At 35.0% G+C, this 21,792-nt stretch overlaps 2 long non-coding RNA genes across 2 annotated transcripts in view; both read left to right on the top strand.

The window, feature by feature from the left end:
- LOC135080385 (uncharacterized) overlaps window positions 1–21,792 on the top strand; it is a 206,549-nt gene that overhangs the window by 163,038 nt on the left and 21,719 nt on the right. The window lies entirely within an intron of this gene.
- Window positions 6,914–8,005, top strand: LOC135080384 (uncharacterized). The gene is made up of 2 exons (XR_010258995.1): window positions 6,914–7,158; window positions 7,379–8,005. It is a non-coding gene; the product is annotated as an uncharacterized LOC135080384 (long non-coding RNA).

The following is a 21,792-nucleotide window of genomic DNA, read 5'->3' as shown; positions in this document are numbered from 1 at the left end:
TTGATTTCAGTGTCTAATCTGATACACCAGTTCACCGTAGGCTAGATAGCCACTGATCTTAATAAAATCTCTTGTATTTGTATGTTGGGTAGGACTCGCGAGTCCTTAATTAAGGTCGGGGCCCCGGGGCCCGGCGGGGAGCAACATGGCGACTACGCTTTACGTGTTCGGTTTTATAAAAGCTTGTTCCCGTCTTTTTTACAAGTTCCCTTGCTGTTGGTACCTGCGGAACTTACCTTTATAATTTTATAGGTTGTTGTTCTGGGCAACTAATTGTGTACTTTGAATTGGTTTAACATTTAATGTTTTTTTAGATTTTTTAGGATTAAAATTAAGTTCTATCTACACCAACTCCAGAAGTTTTAAAAATACTTATTAGGTATAAATATTTTACTTTACGATAAAAAGCTAAGACCTATATTATCTTTGCAAGATTGCCAGTATTTATTTTCGAGGGCTGTAAATGAATTTTCTGATACCATTAGCCGTTCATGCTCATATTATTATGTAGTACGAATAAAATAAATATAATGAATAAAAATAGTCAAAAACAGTTATTCAATAAAATAATATTTTTGTAAGATAAATGATGAAAATTTACACTTTACTTTTAAATAATCATTACAATTACAGGACACCCTGTATAATTACTTCATGGAGCCCCAGTTCTTGCCGGGGTCCCATCACATTCAGTTGCCATTCTCTTTACAGAATTTCTTTAGCTAAATTAATCCGACGTAGATCAAGTCCCTTGCGTTTTAACTGAACGACAAGGAACTGGGGATAACTAAAGTTATGTACTGCTACTGTGTTTGTAACTTTTAAGTAAATAAATGACTCATATAAAAACAATTTTCAATAATAATTGTTGTTACAGTTTGTACTACTAGATACTTGACTTACTTACTTGAAAATGGGGCAGAGAGCGTCCACAATAATTATAATCCTCCATCGCGTTCGGTCTTGAGCTTCACGTTTGATGACGATAGATGTACACTGGCAAAAATCGATACTTTCTCGGTGTTGAAGATATTAATGACGCCATCATAGATTATTCCACGACACTCTGTACGTTACAGTAATAGTATAGTTTCTAAATAAGTATTAAATTGTCATGATTGTAGAGATGCATTGGCGTGAAATAAGATGGTTTTTGGAGAAGTTAATATTTTTACTGCTTTTTTAACAATTGTGACAAAAAGTCAAAAGAATTTTTGAAGAAAAAAAACGAATCCACACAGGTTATTCCACGGTGAGAAATCAGTTGCTGAATAAAATAAAAAAAGTGAAAATTAGTAGAACTCCGCTGACTGAGCCTTCCTTCTTCGTATTAAAAGTTGTGTTACAAAAGTGCTGACTTAGTACACCGACGAGATACGGCGCTAATTACCAAAGTGTAAGTTCGCTACCGCCGCCTGAGATTACGGGATAAGCACAATTTATATAAAAATCCAATCGTGTACGTTACTAGTACCATAGCTAGTACATAGGTACTATACCTACATGTATTTAGCTTTAGCTAGAAAGGTTAACAGCGATTAGGTATTTTGCATTACAAATTATTCCTACTTTATCTATTAAAAAGTATTACGTACAATTAATTTGTAAGATACCTAACCGATTTCTAGAGCAAAATACTAAAAATAAGTTATCGTATGAAATTCAGGCTGTATGTATTTATATGTGATTATTTACACAATTTCACTCTACAATGTTGTACAACAAACGGTGTAGGTACGGTCGTTTGAATATAAGGAAGCACATTCGTATAATAAATACATATTTTCGTCGAAGCAGTTTATAATACAACATAATATTATACCACCGTACACATCTTGAAATAAAACTACATACTAAAGTAAATTCTTACCTACTAGACATGTACTAGACCTAATTAATACAATCGTTAGGTACCGGCGGTTAAGGACAGATAGGCCTAACAGTAGGTAGACTACTACAATAACTTATTAGGTACATTTTTCAAGAAGTTGACACAACAACCCATTTTCCAGAAAAAAAGGTTACCTTAAAATCTCCGAGTTTGAAGGTCGCGCGTGGACCGTTTAATATTTCATCCGAGTTGCCAAGTCCGTCCCTGGTTTATTTATTCATAATATTTTGACGAAGCGTCCAACTTTTATTTCCCTAATTGGTGTCTGTTGGGCACTTTGAACTTTTCTTACACGTGCTGAGACCCTTGAGGTGAATCAATCAATGAAGTTGACTCAAATCGAAGGGTATTTGAACTTTCGGGATTCTGGTTAAATTGAATCAGTTTTAGATTGAAAGTTATTTTCGTTATTGGTTCCAAAGTATTACGTGATTTAATTGGATTATTCTACTGGATTAACTTGTACCTACGTAGATATACCATCACCAAGGGTAAGTAATCTTTATTTTTAAAGGATCTTTAGGGATCTTTTTTTATTTATTTGTTATTATTATACCTACTTCTTAGGAGTTATTGTGAGATATAATATTTACAAACGTACAAGTACGTTAAGTTCTTTATGATATAAAAGCAAAGATGAATCTTATTCCGAGTAACCCTTCGTTTCCAGAATTGAATTTATCAATCATTATCAAAATCGTCTGCTCCCAAAATAGGCCTATATCCGCTATTCGATTACGCCCCGACTCGATCGCTCAACTCAAATCCGATTATTCGAATGAAACAAAATTTCCTTGAATGGAAACTACCTAGCACTAATTTATAGAAGTTCGAGACACAAATTACACTTATTCCGTTATTCGCTGGACCGATACGGCGAAGTTCGGACGTTAACAAAACACTTAGCGGAACAAAGGTCATCCGAGAGAACAACAAACCGGAAGTCCGTTATAATTTAGCTGATTGCAGCGAGCTATTTCAATAACCTGCTGATAGTTTAGCAAGTTATTGGGCAGGTGGCTTAGTGGTAAAGTTCAAAATGTAATTAGACAACGACTTAGATAAATAATAGAAGGAACTAAGGAGTTAAATAATAAAAGGATAGTAGTCTCAAATTAATAAAATATCTCTCATAAATCTATTTAATATCTCATAACATAGGACTTTTCATTGGAAGTGAAAAACGCTTATGATATTATTGTGTTATGGTCCCGTTTCTGAAACATTTCTCCTATATAAGTCTATATGTTATGTATTTTCCATTTACGTAGATACTCTAAAAATTATGAATGATGATGATGTATTTATACTTTGTTCTCTAGAAATGGTTGTGTAGGTACTTCAAGAAACGCTAGCAATTCATTACAAAAAACGTTTTTGACGGAATCGTATAAAGCTCTCACGCTGACCTTGTTTTAGGCAAAGGTTTTGTCGTCCTCATTAATCAAACCGAGGGTGCGGAGTATCGTATCCATCATTCGTAGTAAGTGCAGGAACCATTATAATTTAAAATGATTTACTTTCAAACGACGCAGTCTTAAACGGTGGGTGGGGGAAGAGCGGACCATATTCCTCATTATAAATTGCACGATTAAAACGAAGTATGGCCGCCGATTTTAAGTCTTACAATTATGCGCTCATTGGCTCACTTTTTTAAAATAAGGGAAAAAAGGTTTGGGCACTTCTATTAATGGGCCGTTTTACTTTGATTTGTGTACAGTTTTATTTGCAAAGTAATTAACATTCTAAGCCGTTAAAATGCTGTTTAAATTATATTTGTCACTTTCTGAAACATTTTGATTTCGCTATGATAAAAAGCTAAATTACAAAGCTTTTTTATATTTTTTTTATGTTACATTTAATTTATGTGTTTAAAGATTTAATTTTGTCAGATTTTAATAGGAAAATGAATGTAGTCTAGAAAACTTTAAACCTAATTAATCTTTGTTTATTTAGTAAATGACAAGTTTAACCTTTAACTGGTGACAAGCGGTCTCACAGGCCGGGCGGCGTCAGTGAAACATCGTTTCACCCCCTTCCCCGTACTTCCAATGTTTCACCGCTTCAGTAGCTTCAAGTTTAGTTGTGTCTACGCCGTAGATAAGGATATTTGCATCATTCAGCTCCAAATCGGCAAGTTACATCGATGTAAAGTTCAGCAGCGGTCTCTCAGACCGCATGTCACCAGTTACGTGACATTTTTTTCATACAGTTTTTTCGTATTTTTACAGTTTTTACTTGAAATTGATACTTAAATAACTCCAAAAAAGAAGCGTAGGATCATTAGTTGGGAATATGGTGCCATACTTTATGAAACGACTTGAAAATTCGCCAGTTGAAAAATATCCGGAAAAAGGAAGACTCAATTGGGTCGGTAGCCGAATATGTTCTTGAAAACATCGTTCTGGAGCAAAGTGACCATGATTCGGAAGCCGAAGAAAGTGTTTTTGAAGATGAAGGACCAATTGACGAGAATCAGTCAGAAAGTAAAACTAAACGGGCCACTTTTATGACAAACAATAAATGTCCTGACAGCCAATAAAAAATACAAAAGTTTCACCACTGCCAGTTTTCTAAAATTATAGGTTACCTATGTGTGATAGGTTTTTTTAAATTGATTATCATTGGAACTATAATAAAAAATACTAATTTTGTTATAATTTGTTGATTTAAATTTCTTTATTTGCGATTATCGATCTCATCTCTAGTTTTTTGATTTTTATTACTACATATAATTTAACAGCAAGTTCTGCATTAAGAATTATATTTAGAGTTTATTATTTTATTTCAATTTAATTCTTCTATATGCTAATAATCTGTTTTTAAAGATTGTGGTATGCTACCTTACCTAGTTTCTATGCTACAGTCTTGATACGGTAGCGGCCTCTCAGACCGTACGTCACCAGTTACGTTACACAAAAACCATGTCACCAGTTAAAGGTTAAAGATAACATTACAGTATTTTGTTATTATACTAGGCAAGGCAAATGTCCGTTACCAAGTTGTAAGGTTTGTGACAACCTTTAACTATCCGCCCAGAGCCATTTGGAAATAATTCAGCCCTAACTATAAATCTCCGGTTCCCAACTCCGGGCTAATGCGTTTTTAAAATCTCTGAATTTCGTTCAGGTTTTTTGTTTACATTGATTCATCTCTTGAGTTTTTACTGTACAGGATTATAAAGTTGCTTGTTTATATCTTACCTACTTTTGAATTATTTTGAGAAATGTTATTTCCTAGCATCATAAACCAACCATAAACTCATAAGTACAAGACACGTAAAAGTACCTAATTAAAGATACGCACTTTTACGTCTGTGTAAAAAAATACATCTTCGTACTCAAAAATAAAGCTGGAAAAATAACTCTCAAACAAATCTGTTTTATTTCTTATTACCTTTCTTATTACTGGGAATATTTTGTGAATCATTTTTATAGCTTTAATAACGTACTAGCCATATTTATTTTAATGTTTCTTACAGCTTCAATATCCTGTAAATCGAGTTCTGACAGCGGGGAAATGTCAATAACAACCGAAGCTCTTATTATATTTACGAAATTCAACGTAAAACGTTTTCAGAGGTGGGCGAAGGGATTATAAAGGTATAACCGTATTACCAAGGGCATAAGACGTACTTTTCATTAAAAACAGTTTTGTTACAGTGTATTTGTAATGAATTGGGGGATAAAGATTAAAGATAATGTTGAAAGGCCGTCTGGCATGGTGGCTCCTGTACTGGACTGCTATGCTAGAGTTCCGGGTTTAAGCACAGTACAAAATAATATTAAAATTATCTAGATCATCTAGTATTCATGTAGGTTTTCTAAAACGTCTGTATTGCAAGAAATGTGGGTATTATGTATTGACCTTCTAATCCTAATAGTTCTGACGATAGCCCATGAAGTTGAGAACTGTGGCATATTATGTACTAGATACTGTAGATGCCATTTTAACTGTGCAAGCTTTCCTTTGGGGCTACTTGATAACACTGAGTTCATTCGTTCGGTCGTTCATTTCAGCTATTGATAGAGTAAAATGAAAACAGTATATTACAACTTTGGTGGTTTATTATAACATTGTCAAACTGAAAAAACATAACCCTCCTTGTGTCGCAGTCGGGTAAAAATATAGACTAATGATTTGGCAAGTGTGCGAAAGCTTCGTACCACAGTGACAGTTATAGCCGTATACAAAGGATTCTGCTGACGCGTCAGTCCTCTGGCGAAACGTTCCCGTTCAGTTCCAGGGGACTGAAATGGACAGATTTGGAACGTAAGACACAATTCTGGGGGAACAAAATGTTTATGCACTGGGCAGACAGAATTCAGAAGCACTTTGCGTTTTATTCCGGAATTTTTACATTTTTTGGCAGACAAAGCAAGGTCATTCACTCAATGAGAAGTTACGGAACCTTATCTCCTCAAATTAGGTGTACAGCGTAGTTTTTCATCCTTTATCTTTTTGAAGTATTCAAGTAAATTATCTACCGTAAAGAAAGAAAGAAAGAAAAATTCAAATTAACTACTGACAACCTGTACCTAAATATACCGAAACATATTATTATGAAGAAAGTATACAATATGAACTTGAAATCTTGTACTTTGCCTAATATGTTAGAAACGACATCCAAACATGACGTAGCATAATAACATAACTTAAGCAAAATAAACATCATAACAGAGTTCTATGAAAACTTGCAGTATAAGAGGCCTCAGCTTCGGGGAAATGCCAGAAAAACTACATTTACCTCGAAAGCGTTTGGTTCAATTTGTTTTCCAGTTCAACTTAAAAGATTATTACCAGGAAAGAGCGGAAAAGTCTCTTATCTGAGAGGACTATTTACGTGGACGAGGTCGCGTGCGGTCACTAGTCGTAATCTGAAAAAGCGTAGCAATATTTCAGGATAATGTAAAGGATGTATGGAAGCGAACGCCTTAATGTACAAACATAGTAATTGTGAAAAAATATACACGTACTTTCTGAAATCTAAATACAATAAAAAATCGTTAAACGTAGAGTCATTCGGGGTAACAGCACGCGGTGGGTAAAAGTACGCGGTGGTCCGATCTCCGACAGGGGTGGGGGAGCCGAGGTCTGTGTTTGTAAAATAGAGTGGCGCTACTGTTGCCGTTTAGGAGCCACGCGCCGCGCCGACGCAATCTAAGTACTGGTCGCGACACGTCGCCGAATACTTGTAGCACGCTTATTTCGTTTAATTTTTATGCCACGGAAAAGTGTGCTGTAGTTAAATGGATAGCTTTGTGCCAGTAAGTATACTATATTTCTATTGTTCATTTAATGTAGTTTTGATCTAAGTTTATCATATTCGTAAAAAGTATTTAACGTGTGTGTTGTGACTGATTATTTGGTATATTTGCCGATTGGGGTAAGAGTACGAGATTAATAGTACGCACGCGTACGTTTACCCCCGTTGCGTACTTATACCCCAAATGAAATAAAATTATCAAAAATTGTTCAATCTTTCAGAATACCTACACCAAAATGCCGAGAAATTACATAAGGAAGGCCCCTCAGCGGACCCTCATCTCATCTCAGATGACCAATAATGAAGGCCAATTATTTTGATCTCAAAGTGTGACTATTGCCAATATAAATAATTTAAGACAAGATTCACATTATAATAGATACAGGGTGGAATTTTGTAATGCCACCTGGAGGGAAAATACTCTTAGTAATGTAGAGGAATCGAACCAACTAAAATTTGTTAAAAATTACACCCTGTATTTTTATTGCATCGATCGTTAGGGTTAAGTTTATGGATGAAATCTCTCTAACAAACTTGCTTAAATTAAATGAAAGGAAACCCATGAAATCTTAAATTATTTTAATTATTTACAAAAAATTGTATGGTACGATAGTGAATTTTCGTAAATTTTCAAAAATCTTTGAATGGAGTTCTCTTTGTTTTCAAAAATTAAGGAAAGTTTTATTTGAGTAAAATTTTCTATCTACAATATTAAGAGTACTTTCCCTCCAGGTGGCATTACAAAATTCCACCCTGTATAATACAAAGAGTTCTTATTTTTTTTAATGTTAAAGTTCTTAAAATGTTATTTACAAGATTAAATAAATATTGATTATTGCCAATCTTAATTTTATTCTCTTAGAAATCTGAATGCGTACGTTTACCCCGCGTGCGTAACTTTACCCAAAGACTTGCGTAATTTTACCCACACAACGGGTCAAGAGTACGCATTGGAAAAGTTTTCAGTTAAGCCTATGTAGGGCTAAAACTAATTAATCTTGATGGAAATTTTTCTTAAATAATGAAAATTTATTAAATATTCTACAGATTTAATATCATAACATGCCAATTATACAATTCTTTATAGGTCTGGGAGGCCATCAAAAAAAAAGTGCGTGCTCTTGACCCGAATGACTCTAGGTACATACTCTAACGTTAACAGTTAACGGCTGGATTGCACCATCTTACTTTAACTTTAACAAACGTCAAAATCTGTCAAACTCCATACAAAAAAACGCCGGTTATCGTTATACATAGTTACCGTTAGCCTAACTGTTCCGTCGCAGAAAAATGAATTTTTTTTTTCACCAGGATCCGTAATAGTTTTACGTATAAGTAGGTATGTCCGGGGAACATATAAATGATTCCTTTGGGATGAGCATTAATCGAAAACATGACAAGGCCTGCGACAAACCGCGGACAGAGCCGCGGGGAAACTCTAGTCTTTGATAAGTTGAAAGGGTCAAAGCTCTTTCGGACAGCAATACCCAGCGGTGGTAGGCAACAAAGGCCCGGTGACACGGTGCGTTTGACATGAAAAACATTAAAGTAAAGAGATTTGAGGGCCAGCAGACAGGCCTTGTTCGGCTGAAGGGCCCTTTCTGTACTTCCACCATCACCTTTAGTAAGTTGCGGGTCATCTCATCGCTCATTTTGGCCGCGTCATTATTGCCTCGTCAAGTGACTGGATGGACGGCACGTCAAGCTAAATTGTGTGACACCTTGTGTAGCGGCAATAAGAGTGATTTTGCTGCAATAGTGCATGTTCTGATGCGCCTTATAATGTAAAGGTGATTTTAAGTTGTGCTATTGTAAGGAACATGCCAGGCTGTGATACTACCGTAACATATTTGGTATGAAAACATCGCCCTTCCTTCCCATCCTTAAAATATCTTGCAGTTTTCAATAAAAAATAAGTTTCAGACATCTGCTGTCTGAAACTTATTTCAGCAGTGCAGTGCGTAATCTATTTTACTTTACTCTTAGCAGAAAATACTAAAATTAATTGACTTTTCTTACAAAAATTGAATAAAGATTCATTTTGGAAATTAGGCATTTTAAGAAACCTACTGTCTTGGCTAAGTTAAATTACGTTTATCGGTCTTTGTTGTGTATTTTCAGGCTAAATTGCCTAGGAAGTATAAAATTTGTTTATGGTCTATGTAAAATAGACACACACAAACGAGTAAATATCGCGATGTGACCCGTGTTTCTCTATTTCCATACGAGTAGGCTGAACTACGAGTAAATATTTTTGTTGGAACGTATCTTTAGTCCGAAACCTAAGTACTTACCTAAATGGGCCATTCTTAAATTTGTGCCAAATTTTTTTTAAAAATTAAAGATTTTTTTTTTAAACTTTTTGCGATGTGTATCGAAAGTATAAACCAAAAGCATACTTTTGATGTATATGGACAACCTTAAACTCCTCGGAAAGGAAACAAAATGGCCTACGTAAACACGGCTGTGACACTGCATGACACGGATGTGACAGTTTTACATTTTTACTGTAAATAATAATATTTATGTTGTTAAATTTATATCATAATAGTTTAAATTGATTAACAATAAAATACACTAAATTCGTTTCATCAACAAAGGTGTTATTTGGTAATATGTACTTTTCTCTGAACATCCAAAAATTTAATTAAAATTGAGATCAAAAATACCGTCAGGTAGTTAATATATCTACTAGATAATAAAAAAATAGACTTTTTATTATTGGCACTATCTGATCATGCTTCCGATATGCTACCTACATGGTTTCGATATGATAATATGCTTAACAAATTAGTAAATCTTAAACACAGTAGGTACCTAATTGAGTATCAAATGAGATTTCTGTAGGATTCACATAACAGTTGGTTTTGACAACTTAAACATGTTTCATAGTCACCGTACCACTAAAAATATGGTTAATAGCAATTCCTTTTAAAACAACTCCGACCACCACTGCAGGGCCTTTACCGGGAGCTGTCTCAGTAAAATTTGATATTACTGCAGAAATGAGAAAGTGCAATAATTTTTCCTTCGTGGCATCTAGAAAATCATACTAGCGAAAAATAAGTACACTTACTAAAAGGCTACTCCTAAAAATTGCACAATACACAAAATAATTTAGCAGAACAACAAAAACTATTAAAATAATAAAAATAGAATGTCACAACCACGCGTTGTAATGTCACGACCATGTACTTAAATAGTTTGCGGTAGTGACACATTTTTAATACCATGGCCGTGACAATTTGGAACGTGTCCGATATATCCAAAAAACTATCTGTGAATTAGCAGATCTTGTGCAATTATCTGAAACTATACTGCATGAGGTACATAATTATGTTTTATACAATAGCGTGACATTGATACCTACCTTTAAAAACCGTACATGGGATGGACGTGTTATGGTTGTCCCTTTTTTCAAATAAATAGGAAATAATTTTTTGCGGCTCACTCACTACGTTCAGCTATTTGCAAATCTAATAAGATGACAACGTTACTGTTCTAAAAAAACTTAGCAAGGGATGTCAATATCAAAGATAGTTTTTTACCGAGTTACGCATATTTAAAGTGGCGCACGTGGTTGTGACACAAAAACTGCTCACACAATGTTTGGTGTTCAAAATCAAAAATGGTAATTATTATTGATATAAATTTTTAACAGTCTTATATAACATGTATTAATCTTGCATAATTACTGTAATTTTTATCAAAATAACATAACATCTCTTCAGAAAAAAATATTGTATGTCCAAATCCGGGAATCTCACACTACACGGTCCGTGACATTTTGGACTTGTAACTTTTTTTTAATATTCTTCTAATAGTTTTATGATGAAAATGATATTGGGCCTAGTTAATAGAGGTATTTTACTAAGTAAATTAATATACAGTGCACTGATTTTCTTTAAAAACATATGCTATTCTTACATCTCACACAAAAATGCGTAAGAATAAGAATGGCCCAAATAGAAACAGTATTTTATGTGTAAAAAGTGAAACCCTTATAACCGAGAAAGCAAATGATTGCCTCTAGTGTATATGTACGTGCTTTTCGTATGTATTAGTCAGCATGATCCAAATCTGTAATCTTGCGAGTTCATTACCGAGAGTGTGTGTATGAAAATTATATGAAAACATGGCGGCGCCCAAACAGCGCGTCATTGTACCTGCGCCATAGACAACTGGCCGCAATAGACTCTACAAGCACTATAAAATGTATTTCAGTACATTGCAGGTACTTAAGTCTTTTATCTTTTATCATGAAAAAAAAATATATTTATTTGAAATGGTCATACGCAGTAAATTATCTTATTCTATGTTGTACCTACTACCAACCACAACAGTTTGCGGTTTAAATAATGAAGACAGATTGGTTTTTCTCTGAAAGCTCAAAGCTGTATTTTTTATATTTTTTGTTCCATTCATGCTGTTTAGCTAAAAATGGAACTATTTCCACCTCTCGTTCTCACCGCTGCAACATCTGTGTGTCGAGAATCTGCAGCTTTACCTTACCTCCAATAAAAACCCAACAAATGAAGGCCAATTTTGTCTCGGGAGAACATTAAACTGTTTATTTTACCAGTCTTCCGTTTACTTTTGCAAAGATAATAAATAAATAAATATAAATAATAAACGCGTTGTCTATATGACTCAGTTACCTATGTCCCCTGCCTATCCGCCGATAAGCCGCGCCCCTGTCACGCAAATCCCCTGGCCAAACAAAGACATTTTGTTTTGCGGGTTTTTATTTACAGCGTGACAGTAGGCTTGTTTGTCAGACTTATTCCCACTTGTTCAGGATTTTATATTTTTCTATTTTCAATAATATTATTGTTGGGTGGTGTTGAACTTTTTTATTATTATTTTCTTGACCCAAATATGATTCAAACACAATGTTAGCAAAGCTTATTACATTTCGCCTGAATATTTAGCTACGTTCTGTCACTCAAGTGTCAAGCGAACGATACCCGATAGCTGAAACGTACAACAAATCTGGCAGCTGCAATATACTGATTTATTTTATTTCACTCTGCCCCAGTTCTAACATCTAAATCAAAGCATTGACTCACAACTTTTTCATTGACACAAACTTCGTAAGTTTGCAGAACGCTCATAATTCCATTTCCATGAAAAATAGGTTCGATTTTCGGCTATAATTTGTCACTTAAGCCCGTGACAGGACCGCGAAAACTTTGAGCAAGAGAGATTACAGGAAAACCTTATGAATAATTAAGTGCATCAGGGCGCAACTTTTATTCCATGCCCACCTTCACGAATACGGGTCATTTTTTAAGTGACAGCGAAAAAAGGACAAGGAAAAACACTTTCGGGGCTCGCGAGCGAAGTTTGTTCTTAAATGTCTAATCGGGAGGACTGTGACGCACAGACGTTTAATGCGTAGGTTTTTCTTTGTAGGCTTTTAAATTGTGCTTGCAAATGTTGGGGAGGTGAATTAGGCAAACAGGTGACTGCCGCGCCGTTTAAGCGGCGTTTTTCATTCGTGTCAGCAAATTAACATTTGTACTTACTGTGCCTTCCCTTTTAAGATTCTGATGGGGGAAAAGGCGGTAGCTCAAGAGTCTCCTTTTATTGGCTTGGGCTGGGTTTTTTTCAGCTTCTATCATAATTATAAATTCCTTAACATAGCGCGTAGCGATAGGTTTAAAATAGGTATCGTAGTCGTATAGGCTGCGTACCGGAAAACACAGCGTAGGACGTCCACCCACAAGGTGGAACGACGACATCATAAAGGTAGCAGGAAGGCGCTGGACGCAGGCCGCTACCAACCGGGCAGCATGGAAAGCATTGGGGAAGGCCTATGTTCAGCAGTAGACGTCCTATGGCTGAGATGATGATGATGATGAGGTATCGTAAGTAAAAAAGGTACTAATCTTCCACCTGCATTTGTACGTGCGTTTTCAACTGATTCGAATATGGGTCAAACCTCCAAAGATATACGAGCCAGTAATATGCCTCGGCCAGGACATAGCTCACTATAACGAGACTTTACTAGCCCCTTCTGGCCCGTAAATTTAGGCGCACTATTCTTTCTCCGATAGATTTTGCAAATATATTCAACCCGAACGCGGATCCAGTGGCATTTTTATTACAGTTTCAAGTAATAAACTTGTTTTAAATTCAGTTACTGTTCTTATGCGATGTTTATCTGTTTTCGATATACCTAATTCTGCTTTAAACCATCAGTATTAGCAAAATACCAATCATTCATTTTAATAATCAAAGATATAAAACCCACTATTGAGTCACTTGCCTAGTGATAGTACCTACTACGAGTACATAGTTTAGGATGTAGGTAGGTATGTCATTTCTCGGGAAATGTCTGATGGTTTATAAATATGTAGGTAATAATGAAACCTAATAACTTATAACTAAAGCATGTGATTTCACAGCTACTTTAAAGTTTTTATAAGATTAAAAAGCCGTCTGATCGTATGAAAACTTCACGAATCCTAACTAAAGTATTCGCCATTTACCAATAATTCTCAGCCTTTTTTTACGCCAACGCATGATTGGAAATATAACTAAATACAGACAAAAAACACAAAATAAGATAAAAAAACAACCCGCCTCGGCGATAACTCGAGAGCACAGTGTTTTATTTTGGCTTAGAAGCGGACATCCCTGTTTTATTAATTCAATCGTTAGATATTACTATTATGTATAAAATTGATGGAGGAACTAGTAGTTGTATTTGTTTAGTTTCGAAGAAATATTCGATTTTGTGATTTTATAAAAAAAAAAAAACAGTTTTAGAAGCATATTTTCTAAAAAAAATACATTAAGTCAGAATTTTGTTAATAAATTTACCTATCACTATAACGTCTACCTTTATGCAAAAATAAATGGTTATTGCTGCAGTAATTTAGGAATTATTTAATAATTTATGATTTTCAGAAAACATTTTTTTCTCCATTGTCCTAGAAAATTGGCAGCTATATTTACTTTATATTGATGCATGATATAATTATCTATAATACCTGAAAATATTACTTGCCTATCCCGTGGGAGTTCGAAGATATTTTAATTTCTATGAGTTTAGAAGATTTATATGTAAATAGGGTTGTCATCTAAATATTTTTTAGATTTTTAAATGCCGTCTGCAACAATACGGTTTTAATGCCTTTGTTAGATAACTATTGAAATTCATTGCTTTTACCATTATTAATTTGTCTGGTCGAGTTTGATAATTATAGAGTTGGCCCTGTGGCGGCTTATTGGAAATCCTATCGTTTTCGAAACATCGATATATATGTTGCAGTCAAAACTCATAATCGATCAAAACCACTTTTGACTGCAAATTTCAGTTAATAGTGGTTTTGACCGATGGCCTTAGTCAATATTACTTTTGACAAATTTTTCTAGTCGTATCATCGAACTCCCACGGGATAGGCAAGTAATATTTTCAGGTATTATAGATAATTATATCATGCATCAATATAAAGTAAATATAGCTGCCAATTTTCTAGGACAACGGAGAAAAAAATGTTTTCTGAAAATCATAAATTATTAAATAATTCCTAAATTACTGCAGCAATAACCATTTATTTTTGCATAAAGGTAGACGTTATAGTGATAGGTAAATTTATTTACAAAATTCTGACTTAATGTAATTTTTTTAGAAAATATGCTTCTAAAACTGTTTTTTTTATAAAATCACAATATCGAATATTTCTTCGAAACTAAGCAAATACAACTACTAGTTCCTTCATCAATTTTATACATAATAGTAATATCTAACGATTGAATTAATAAAACAGGGATGTCCGCTTCTAAGCCAAAATAAAAGACTGTGGAGAGGGATTCAGGTGAAAAACAGTTTTAATGGATTTTTCTTTCCGTTCCCGATCTGATAGAGTTTAACAAGATTACTCTTCTTAATTAACAATAGGTCTCTTGGCTATCTGATAAAATATATTTATTACGTTTTCTTTTAGTTTGTTTTTTAAAAGCTCTGGGCAAAGTTATCTACTAGTGCCAAGTATCTCTTTAACTTTGTGCCTATTAACTCGACAGGTACAATAATAATTTTAGGAAACAAATTTTTTGTCTGAGATTAGATAACTTAAGCAGGAGTTTAAATTATGCCTAATTTGATATTGGTCAGTTATTAAAATAGATATTTTACTTTACATCAAGGAAAGAGGCAGGGTGACAGGACAGCGTAGGTCCTAAAATTGCATATAGGTACACTCTTGCCTTGACATTCATACAAGTTATAAAAAGAAGGCTTGTCATAACGTTGTAACTTACGCCCGTATTCACAAACAATGCTTGCTTAAGTGAAGCAGCAAATCGAACGCACAGCGTTGAATAGAGCTCTGTGATTGGTTTGTGTGTCACCCTGTGCGTCCACGCGCACTGTGAGACCTCATAGTAATGTTTGTGAATATGGGCGTTTATATTTACATCTCTAGTCCCTTTTTTCACAGAGTTTGAAGCAATTTTTTTTTATCAGCGGCCCAATATCGGTGCCAGCAGCCAATATAAAACTCTTTTTGTTTCACAATTAGAGATCAAAATTGTTTATCTGACTTTGTTGCTGTTCGGGTTAATCGATGCTAACTCGCAACCAAAATCTGCTAGTGATTTACACTTGGCTTCGCTCCAACGTGTCATTAACACAATACTAATCCTCAATCTACAAAGTGTAGGTATATCTAGTTTAAATGCTATAATATAACGAGTTACACGCAAGTGGAAAACATAACAATCCAAACACTATTGAAATTGCTATAAGATTGAAAAACACGCCTTGAGGAAGGAAGGAAGGAAAAACTGAATGATAAGGAATATCCTAACAATAGTCGTCGATTTTCTAAGAAATATTTATTACAAAATCCAAAAATTCTTAGAACAGACTAGAGAAGAAATAACAAGCATTCAAAACTGTTGCCATGGAAAAAAATATTAAGATTTATTCTATTTTGATGTTATCGTTACCATACAATAGAAAAATATTTATTTAACTAGTATCACAGTAAAAAATGCTACAATGATACCTACTACAATGATAGCACTCGTAGCTACTCAGTAAACCCTGATCTTCTGTGAACACCCAGAATAAAAGCCTACACTTTTAGGTACAAAAGAAAAATATTTATTTAGTATCACGCAACTACATAACTACTACTACTACAGAACTAAAGTTGCTGACATAGCCCGACGGATTAGCAAGCTGAAGTGGCAATGGACATAGTACGCAGAACTAACGGCCGATGTGGCAGCAAGCTTCTGGAATGGAGGCCGCGTACCGGAAAACGCAGCGTGTGACGTCCACCTACAAGGTGGACCGACGACATCGTAAAGGTAGCAAGGAAGCGCTGGACGCAGGCCGCTATCATTCGATCAACGTGGAAAGCATTGGGGGAGACCTATGTTCAGCAGTGGACATCCTATGGCTGAAATGATGATGATGATGACGATGAACTACATAACAAAATGTTACCATAAATGTGCATGCTACAATGTTACTGGACAGAATCCACTAAGTATGGTATCGTAGCACTCGTAACACGTGTAGCATTCGTAGCAACTCAGTAATTTCACGACGCACTGGTCTTCTGTGGACACCCATGATAAAACTAAACCTTTAAAGAAAAATAATAGTACCCAGTGTCATTTTTTGGTTTGTGATTCCTTAATCTAGTTTTTTAGTTCGCTGTGATGATTAACGAGATTATGTTTTATTATGAAAACAAACGAGAAATTAATGATCCCGAAAGTGAAAATAAAAATGTCCTTTCAAGCAAGTTCATCGCTCATCAATCACAGAACTGCGCCTATGGCCAACAATGGATTGGTTTTGCCTGATTTATAGAGTTGGGTTGTTTTAAAATTAAGCACTTAGTACCTACGTGTTTTTAAAATGAATCGGACTTCAATTTCAAATAACTTAGGCAGAGTTGCACCATCTTACTTTAACTTTGACAAACGTCAAAAATCTGTTAATATCCATACAAAAAGCACCGATTATTGTTTTTGTTACGATTAAAATAAGGTGGTGCAACTCAGCTTAAGTCTCGAAAAAAGCTCATGGAGTTAAATGGTACTCGTACTCGTAATAGAGTTCATACTAACATTTACATTGTTTTTATTTCAAATAATGAACTCGTTCTGAATCATAGAGGAAAAGTGTTATCTTTACAAATACAATTTACAATCTATTAGAGCAAAATATCATTTGCTAGATTATAAAAAAATTTAGTGGCACAAACCGAATAATCCGAATACACTAGCTTAAACAAACATTAAAGAAATCAGGATATCCGGACCACTGAGTGCAGACAGGAAGGAGAGCGGGAAACGTGCAACTGAATTAATGTAAAACCTACTTTACATCTTCTGAAAAAATAAATGCCTGTGAAAGAGGAATATTAAGTACGATGAAGACTAACACGCTGCTAAGATGCATGTATTTTCCTTTGAAAAAACATACAGAATAAACTACTTTTAAATCGGATAAAAATAAACCGCACCTTTAAGATAACCAGACCATAACTTTCATACTAAGTAATTTCTAGATTACAAGTCAAAAGCCTCCGTCAAAAGGTCGATCGGTATACATACACAAAATATATCGGGGAAGCAACAATCAAAATACCTATCCATAGTTGTGTTGTTAGGATAAATATCATTTTGCCGAAGGTAAAGCCTTCCCCAAACGATGGAAATCGAATGAAATCAGAACCGAGCAGAGCAAACGTTTGCGTAACAATTCGATGCAGACAAAGAAACGTTAATAAATATTTGGCCTAGATTCGATATTCCTTTAGCCATGGGCATGGGAAACGATGCGTGAAACTTTCATAAACATGTGATATCATAATCCACGTTTGTATCTCATTATTGGATGGAAATACGCATCTGGTGCTTGTATAATTGTATTTGTAAAAAAAATACCACGTGGAAGAATATGACCTGTGTGCTTACTATGAGTTTACGTTAGGTGTGCTCGCTAGCGAGTGCGAGTGCGTAAAAAAATTTAATTTTAGTTGTTGATAGTAGCCGCTACGGGCGCTGTACAATCTGTCATACATTTAATGTCATTTTTTTAAGCACCCTGCTAGCGAACACACCTACCTTAAACTCATGTTGCACACTAAATAGTCAATATTAAGACATAGGACATCACGTCCCATAGTATATTAGGGGCTTAACTTTCAAGTACGTTTTAATGACTTAAGTACACTCAAAAGCACTACAAACTCTAGTTGTATTTTTTTAACTAATTTACTAAGTTAAGTAAATTAGATTCAACAATATGTATAAGTGACGTCTGCATCGTTCGTACGTTCGTTTCAGCCAAATGACGTCCACAGCTGGACAAAGGCCTCCCCCAAAGATTTCCACAACCACCGGTCCTGCTCTCGCATCCAGCGATCATCGATCCACCTAGTGGGGGGCCTGCCCACACTACCGGGCCGGAAGGTAGTATAATTGAAATGTTGACACAATTTATTTATTTCTTATTTTTCGCATTATTTCTATATCTAACAAAAATCTGTTCCTAAACATTAGGTTTATCGTAAACTCCGCGCAATCACAAAAAAGTCTTCAACGCCGATTCGTCGATTCGCAGCTCGTCGAATAAGCGCGTAACCTCAAATCACCCGAAAAGCCACACGGCGATATTTAAAAGCAATTAAATTAAAAATTCAACGGGCTTCCTCGCGGATAGCGGAGACAATGTGGGGAATAAATCGTACATTATCACGAGTGCGTCGGGAGAGCAGTTTGATTCAATTCCTCCTTAGATTTAGGGTAAGTCCAGGATAGATGCCCCACTTTTTGAAACAGCTCTGTAACTCAGTCAGTAAGTTTTTATCAACAATTTGACCTTAGTATCTGTAAACTGTATCTGTAAGGATAGATGCCTGATGCAGGGATAGATGACTCGTTAATACAGTTTTTGAATTCTAAGGATCAAATGCATTTTGAAATCAAACAACCAAGTATTATTATTTAAGATTGTTTGTTATTAAATTAATTAAAAATGAAATTTAATATTTTTTATTAAAAATAGTACATAGTACATCCACCCGAAGTCGGGTAAAAAGGTAATTCGATCAGAAGGGCACCCTATTTATTACTGTCCTAAGGTTAGCCGTACTACATTCGTTTTTCTTCTTACTTGCTACTTGTGACAAAAAGAGCAGGTTAGGATAGATGCCCCTAGGTGCATGGGACATTATGGCCCTAAGGGCATCTATACAAAAAAAAAATTAGGCAACTATCCTTTTAGCATAGGATAGGTGCCTTTTTTAATAAAAAATATAATAACACTAAAAATCGAATTAAACATAGCTATCCCGTCTAATTTATAAGATAGTCTATCAAATTATATAAAAATCTGCTTCATTTTACAGCTGACAAAAAAATTATCCATTAAAAGATACTTACCAATTTTATTTCGACGCTCGCTAAGGTTTGGCCGCGGAAGATTTTTGCTCTCACTGGCTAAACGAACGTACTCTTTGATGGTTTGCGAGGCGAAAAGTGGTACGGGGAGGTCCCTTTCTATTATACGTACTATAACTTTAGGCTAAGTTGCTTGTAACATAGTGTACTTAAAATCGCGGCACCTATCCCACTGGGGCATGTATCCTGGAATTACCCTACTGCCTAATGCCAGGCGAAAGTCGCGCTTACTGTTATTCTTCGATTGTACCACGTGTGGAAAAATAGGTCACGGGGTTATAGTTGCAGTTATGTCGGCACATTATCCAAAATACCGTTTAGTTCGCTCATTCGTGTGAGAGAAGAATAAATAACAAATATCTGTTCGTAATAATAATTACAGAAGCAATTTGTAGTTTTGCTACGGTTGCATTTGCTTGTCTTCCAACAATACTTATAAGTACATTTCTACCAATAATCTAGCTAGGGGACTATGCTCACTGATTAACAGAAATATTGAATAGATAAAAATAGATTTACAAAGTATACAGGGTGGAAACGATAAGTGATCTCACTCGATTATTTCTAAACTATACAAGATATCAATAAACTAGTTACTGATCCTGAAAGTGCTTCATGAGCTCTATCAAACGGTATTAATAATAGGTTACAGAATAAACTGGATCTAACCGAAAACTCAATATTTCCAGCTTCCATACATTTGGTAAAGTCACATTATTTTAAAAACTACACATGATATCGTAAAACTGATTACTGATTCTAAAAGTGCTTCACAAGCTCTATCCAATGGTATCAATAAATAGGTTACAGAATAAACTGGATCTATCCAAAAATTCAATGTTTCTTTCTTCCATACATTTAGTACTACCACAGTCATGACACTCATCTCTTGACAATATTATAGCAAGTAAAGCCTAAAACCAATGTTTTGCATGAATAATTTTAAATAAGAATACAATTTACGAGTTTATTTTAAGAGTTTATTATTAAATAAAAAAAATTACACTTCTAATATTGTGTGGCTGGCATACATTTAGTATGGAAGCTGGAAACATTGAATTTTCAGATAGATCCAGTTTATTCTGTACCCTATTATTGGTACCGTTTGAAAGAGCTCATGAAGCACTTTCAGGATCAGTTACCAGTTTTTCAATATCTTGTATAGTTTAGAAATAATCGAGTGAGATCACTTAACGTTTCCACCCTGTATAACTCCGAGTATAAATGTTCGTGTTCATAACTCTAACATTTGTCCTCTTCAGGATTCGAACCCGCAATTACAGCTGATTTGTAGTCCGGCCCAAACAGCGTCTATTTTTTATTTTGAAGAATCTTTTTTTGGCAGGGTTCAAGATCACGGGCCGCGGTGCGCGCCTCAAAAGGCGCGGGCGAGCGGAGAAAAACATCATATTACCGAATGCGTGAATCATTCGAACAATGTTTGCGACATTTATGGCTGCGTTCCGCTGAGTTATTGTGTTCCAGACTCAAATTTACTGTGATTTAACGTGTACGTCGTTATTTTTCCTGCGATTTTCCTCGTGGGGCCTTTGTTCGTCTACCGCCGCGTCAGCCTTATTATCTGTGAGGTGAGCTGTATCGGGAATATTCATGCGCATATCCATTTTTCTTTTGCCCACTTATATTTTTGTGTAAGAATCGATGCGGAATAAACAAGCTCCTAATCAAAAATATCGGTATTTCGTTTACAATTTCACCGAGCTTCACTTTTTCACAGTAAAATGTTTCATGACGCTAATCAGTGCATTGTAAAGCACAAAATTGTAACTCTACAAAAACAAATGCGCATCAAAGTATGATTCGAATTCACAATTTCTCATTTCAAATTTAGAATTTATTCGGAAAACAAAAGCTAGTTAGTGTTCTCCGAAAGCCATGTTGTACAATGTACATTCGGTTCGTGAAATGAACCATCAAATCCACAAAAATTAGACAAGCGAACAATTTATCTCGAATTTCCGTTTGTGCGGGCCATTTAACCCAATAAATTTAGACCATTACCTTTAGGGTTGCCACACAATAATATAATATCCCGCTTTCCGAGTGGATGTCTCTGGCATTTGGAAATATGATTTATGTTTTAAATTACGTCCTCTGGAGAGGTTAATCAATGGTATAAAGACCTAAGCATGCCGGATTTACCTATTTTGGTCCTTTTATTTATTAAAATAATATG

The sequence above is a fragment of the Ostrinia nubilalis genome, chromosome 18, assembly GCF_963855985.1.
Source record: "Ostrinia nubilalis chromosome 18, ilOstNubi1.1, whole genome shotgun sequence".
NCBI classification, from domain to species: Eukaryota; Metazoa; Arthropoda; class Insecta; order Lepidoptera; family Crambidae; genus Ostrinia; species Ostrinia nubilalis.
Note: the sequence above shows the minus strand (reverse complement) of the source record. Positions and strands in the feature narration are given on the sequence as shown.